We start from the raw sequence: 6,000 nt of genomic DNA, 5'->3' as shown, positions 1-6,000 counted from the left end.
TGCACACCAGCCTGGCCAACAAAGTGAGACTCTGTCTCAAAAAAAAAAAAAAAAAAATCTGGTGGTAGTAAGAAAATGTTTCAATACTTAGATTTCATTGGGTCCATTTAAAAGATGAATGAAACAGTTTTTATTTTAAATGGCAATCATTACAATAGTTGGGAAATTACATCTCTTTCAACAATTTAAATGTATAGTGAAAATTTCATATATCATCTTAAAAATATGCAAGAGAATACACATAGTTTTAAAAAGTTTTTAAATTCATTTTTTTTGAGATGGAGTCTCACTCTGTTGCCCAGGCTGCAGTACAGTGGTACGATCTAGGCTCCCTGTAACCTCTGCCTCCTGGGTTCATGCAATTTTTGTGCCTCAGCCTCCCAAGTAGCTGAGATTACAGGCACCAGCTAATTTTTGTATTTTTAGTAGAGATGGGTTTTCACCATATTGGCCAGGCTGATCTTGAACTCCTGACCTCAAGTGATCCAACCACCTCAGCCTCCCAAAATGCTGGGATTACAGGTGTGAGCCGCCGGGCCCAGCCAGAGAATACACATAGTTTTTTTAAAAACTTCTTTCAGGAGCTACATCAGTCAGGATCATCCAGGATATGCTGCAATTACAAACAATCTCGAAGTCTTAGTGGGTGTAAAAACAGAGATCTATTTCTTGGTCACACTCCCTTCTATAGTGGGTTGGTGGTGGCGCTGAGTTGTGAGGGAGGTTTTGCTCTTGCTCCTGCTACATGGCCCACCCAAGCACAAGAGGGCAGGGAGTAATCCTCTCCCGTGGTACTGGAAGGTGAGGGGGGAATAGGTGATGAGCAGCCTCCGTGAGCTACCACGGTGAGCACAACGTTTAAAGACCACTGGACCGAATCATAAAGCTTTTTTCCATGGTGTAGAGAAATCCCACTAAGTCTCCTGGGAAGAGGGGGATGTGGTCCAGCAGGCCCCTTTCTCCTGCCCACAAAATGAGGGAAGAAGAAGAGGGGCAAAGAGAGCAGCAAGGGCCAGGGTGCATGTACTGTTGGCTTCATTTGCAAGTTGAAACTACAATGGGGGAATGCCTGATAGATCCAGATAGATTCAGGGAACCCCAGGGCCCCCAGGGTCTGCAGGTACATGTGGAGAAGCCTTTCACAGCATGGTGCAGGAGTGACAGTAGGTAGAGCAGAAGGAAGCAGTGGACAGATGAGCCCGAGGCAGGGCTCCCAGCAGCCCATGGCCTGGCTGAGGCCTGCAGAAGTTCCTACAGGCCCCATGGGAGGACATGGAGCGCTGAGGGGCCAGTGGAGGCCTGGGGTGAGGACACATGGGCTCCAAGATGTGTGGCCTCCATGATCACAGGCAAATGGCTGGAACCAGAGACTCCAGCAGTGGCCCACAGACCAAATGGGACCAGTCACCCCATGGCAGTCACTTGTCCAAGGCCAGACCAAACCAGACCCTCCACTGTGGAGGATGGCATGAACCTCAGGGCATCCCTGGGCCTTCTCTCCTTGCACATGTCACCTAAGTACCCCCCACCCTCACATACATACATACATACACATACATATACACACACACATACACACACACATACACATACACACACCCACATACAGATACACATACACAGGGCTCATTTGCACAAGGAGGGGATTCAATATCATTTCCATCCAAATGATAGAACATTCATCTGAAAGACATCATCCTTCACAAGATACTGCTTACACATCTCTAGGTTCAAAGTTGGACTTTAAAAGAAACTCAGAAGAGACTGAGATGCTAAGTTAAAGTCTTGGCACCCCCCACCCCCGCAAGCACCCATGCCTTGGGAAGAAGATTCACTTGAAAACATCTTCTCTGCACATCTAAGTAGTGGTGTGAGCAAATCCCAGCCATCCTCCACAATGTATCTACTGAAACCTTCACACTGCCAGAGTGGGGTGCTGGTGTTCTCCCTCTTTCAGAGATGAGGAAAAGAGGATTTGTGGGGTGAGTCGGTCTCACAAGCACATGCAGTTATTTGCAGAACTGGGGCTGTCCAGTTCCCAACCGGAGTGTCCCTCCACCAGGCTCACCTCTGTCCCCAAGGCGCCAGTGTTTCTGGGTTGGTCTCGCATAGATGGCTATGGCCGAGCCTAAGCCAGAAAGGCAGGGTTTCCTCCAAGTCATGCTGGGAAAACGCTACTTACAGACACGTGTGCACTTCTGGGGCCCCCACAATGTGTATGTTGGTCCGCTTGATGGTGTCTTGCAGGTCCTGTAGACTCTGTTCAGTTTTCTTCAATTTTTTTTATTTTTATTTTTTTTGAGAGGGAGCCTCCCTCTGTCACACAGACTGGAGTGTAGTGGCAAGATCTCAGCTCACTGCAACCTCCATCTCCTGCCTCAGCCTCCAGAGTAGCTGGGACTACAGGCACACACCACCACACCTGGCTAATTTTTTGTGTGTTTTTAGTAGATACTGGGTTTCACCATGTTGGCCAGGCTGGTCTCAAACTCCTCACCTCAACTGATCCACCCACCTCAGCCTCCCAAAGTGTTGGGATTACAGGCATGAGCCACTGGCCTCTTCGATCTTTTTTCTTTCTTTCTTTCTTTTTTGGAGACAGAGTCTCACCCTGTCACCCAGGCTGGAGTTCAGTGGCTGGATCTTGGCTCACTGTAACCTCCACCTCCCAGGTTCAAGCAATTCTTGTGCCTCAGCTCCCGGAGTAGCTGGGACTATAGGTGTTCACCACCATGCCGGGATAATTTTTTTTTTTTTTTTTTTTTTGAGATGGAGTCTTCCTCTGTCGCTCAGGCTAGAGTGCAGTGGCGTGATCTCAGCTTACTGCAACCTCTGCCTCCTGGGTTCAAGCAATTTTCCTGTCTCAGCTTCCCAAGTAGCTGGGATTACAGGTACGTGCAATCATGTCCAGCTAATTTTTTAAATTTTAGTAGAGACGGAGTTTCGCCATGTTAGCCAGGGTGGTCTTGAACTCCTGGCCTCAGGTGATCCACCTGCCTCAGCCTCCCAAAGTGCTGGGATTACAGGCATGAACCGCCATGCACAGCCAAGTTTTGTACTTTCAGTAGAGGACAGGGTTTCACCATATTGGCCAGGCTGGTCTCAAACTCCTGACCTCAGTTGATCGACCCATCTTGGCCCCCCAAAGTGCTGGGATTACAGGCGTGAGCCACCACACCCGGCCAGACTTTTTTTTTTTTTTTTAAATTAATCTTTGTAGTCTGTCTCTGTGCCAATGATCAGCCAGAGCTATAAACTTAAGGTTTTCTCAAGTCTTCTCTGAATCTGCGCCTTCCCTGGGGCACACATGGTGACTCTCTAATTTCCCCCATATATGCAGTTGCTTTTGAATGTCCTGGTCTTCAATGTCTGCCTCCCAAGAGGGGAAAAAGAGAAATGTGAACCAGGTGGGGGCAGGCCCACAGTCCTTAAATCCTCTGGAAGTCACTTCAGTCAGAGGGGGAAGGGCTTGCAACATTGGGGGCAGGTGCAACCACAATAACCACCACCTCTTTGCACCTCAGTGATCAGAAGCAGCAATCAGTGAGCAGAGCACAGACCTCCCATATTTGGAGGACAGGGTCCTTTTTGTTCACCCGGCTCCCACCCACCAGCTGTCTGCAAGCTGCTCCAGGAACATGTGCACAGCTGCCTGCCAGGGGCATGGGATGGGAGATGGGTGGCTGCTGCCTGCTGAGAGCTGAAATTGACCCAAATTAGCCACAATTGGAAGCCTTCAATAGACTCCAGAGTGCCAAAATAGTTACCTCAGACAGATTCTGCCGCACAATTGTTGTCTAGGTGAAGAGACAGATTTCTGGAACTTGCTACTCCACTGTCTTAGAATCTTCCTCTCCCCAGTTTTTTTATTTTGAAAATTTTGGCCAGTAAGGTTTTTTCAAAGGAAAGAAATTGGCTGGAAGATACTTATGTATTAACATGCTTTGGGAGGAAGTTTTCTCACTTCTGAGGCACATGCCTGTCTCTCAGTAAAGACTGGCCTAAAGCAAGGTTGGGAAGTGACTTTCTCCCCGACAATATGTCAGGCTGGTGGGAAATCTCCTTTCAGGAATGTCTGTGAGAGGAAGCAAGTGACTACAAGCTGGGGGATGCATGAGGAGCGCTTGATCTCGGGAGTGGGAAGGGGCCACTCCCATCTGCACCCGGCCTCTTGCTGTTTCCCTGGCTTGTAACATGGAGATTTACGGGCATGTAACTTTCACAGTCACTTTTTTTTTTTTTTGAGACAGAGTCTCGCTCTGTCAGCCAAGCTGGAGTGCAGTGGCACAATCTCAGCTCACTGCAACCTTCGCCTCCCGGGTTCAAGCGATTCTCATGCCTCAGCCTCCCGACTAGCTGGGATTACAGGTGCATGCCACCACGCCAGTCTAATTTTTGTATTTTTAGTGGAGATGGGGTTTCGCCATGTTGGCCAGGCTGGTCTTGAACTCCTGACCTCAAATGATCTGCCCGCCTTGGCCTCCCAAAGTGCTGGGATTACAAGTGTGACCCAGCATGCCCTGCCATGATGTCACTTTTCTAGCAAGAGGTCTCCTTATCTGTATTCAAGTGGGGAGGTAGAATGGGGAGCAACAGGTGTGACCAGAAACCAGTCTCGCCACCCAGCCCACCCATCTGTTTCCCCATCCCAGGAGGGTCCTCTGTGGCCTGTGGAGGGTGACAGTGCCCCACACTGGGAGCCCTTTTCCTCCCAGATCTGAGCCCCTTCTGAAGGGGTGGAATGATTTGAAGGGGAGCTGCTCTGGTATTTCAGGAGGGTGAAAAAGGAAAGAGGCCCTACGTCTTGTGCTGGATTTCCTGGGCCTGGAGAGGACAAGGGCCATGGAATCCACAAGGACAGATGCTGGAGCCCACTCAGACCCCGCATTCTCACTGCAGGAGTCCCTTGGGTGTGTTTGTGCCCAGAAGGACCAGTGAAGCTGGCACTGTGTGTGGAACCATCCTCTTCTGGAAGCTTACGCTGCTAGTGGTGTCACTGCAAACAGGAGGGCAGTCCTCAGTAGCAGAGCTTGGTGGCCCGAGCTCTGGTGGTCTGAGATGCGCTGGAGTTCTTACTTACACAACAGGAAATGTTCAGAGTACTTTCTTTCCTCCCTGCTTCTCTCCCATCCTCCTTCCCTCCTTCCACAAAACATTTCACACATACCTCAAAGAAGAATGAAGAGAGCAATAAACTCTCTTGTACCTATCAGGCAGCTATCAGCTACCTACAGTGAGCATCTCAGGACCACTTGTTTCACTTTTTTTTTTTTTTTTTTTTTTTTTTTGAGACGGAGTCTCGCTCTGTCGCACAGGCTGGAATGCAGTGGCGCGATCTCGGCTCACTGCAACCTCCACCTACCTGGTTCAAGAGATTCTCGTGCCTCAGTCTCCCGAGTAGCTGGGATTACAGGCACCCGCCACCACGCTCGGCTAATTTTTTGCATTCTTAGTAGAGATGGGGTTTCACCATGTTGACCAGGCTGGTCTCGAACTCCTGACCTCAAGTGATACACCCACCTTGGCCTCCCAAAGTGCTGGGATTATAGGCATGAGCCACTGCACCCGGCCTGTTTCATCTTTTTTTTTTTTTCTTTTAAGTTCTTTTTTTAGTTGTAGAGACGAGGTCTCACTATGTTTCTCAGGCTGGTCTCGAACTTCTGGGCTCAAGCAATCTGCCCGCCTTAGCCTCCCAAAGTGCTGGCATTACAGGTATGAGTCACTGCACCTGGCCTCTTGTTTCATCTTTATCCACTCACATCCACTCACACGATCAGATTATTTAAAAGCAAACCTCAGACATTATAGTATTTTATCCATAAATACTTTAGGCTGTATCTCTAAAGGATAAAATTTTCTTCTTAAGAGATGAGGTCTCACTCTGTTGCCCAGGCTGGAGTGCAGTAGTGTGATCTTGGCTCACTGCAGCCTCAGACTCCTGGGCTCAAGTGATCTCCCTGATTCAGCCTGCCAAGTAGCTAAGACAACAGGCACACACCA

This window comes from Pongo pygmaeus, chromosome 4, assembly GCF_028885625.2.
Source record: "Pongo pygmaeus isolate AG05252 chromosome 4, NHGRI_mPonPyg2-v2.0_pri, whole genome shotgun sequence".
In the NCBI taxonomy this organism is placed as follows: domain Eukaryota; kingdom Metazoa; phylum Chordata; class Mammalia; order Primates; family Hominidae; genus Pongo; species Pongo pygmaeus.
Note: the sequence above shows the minus strand (reverse complement) of the source record.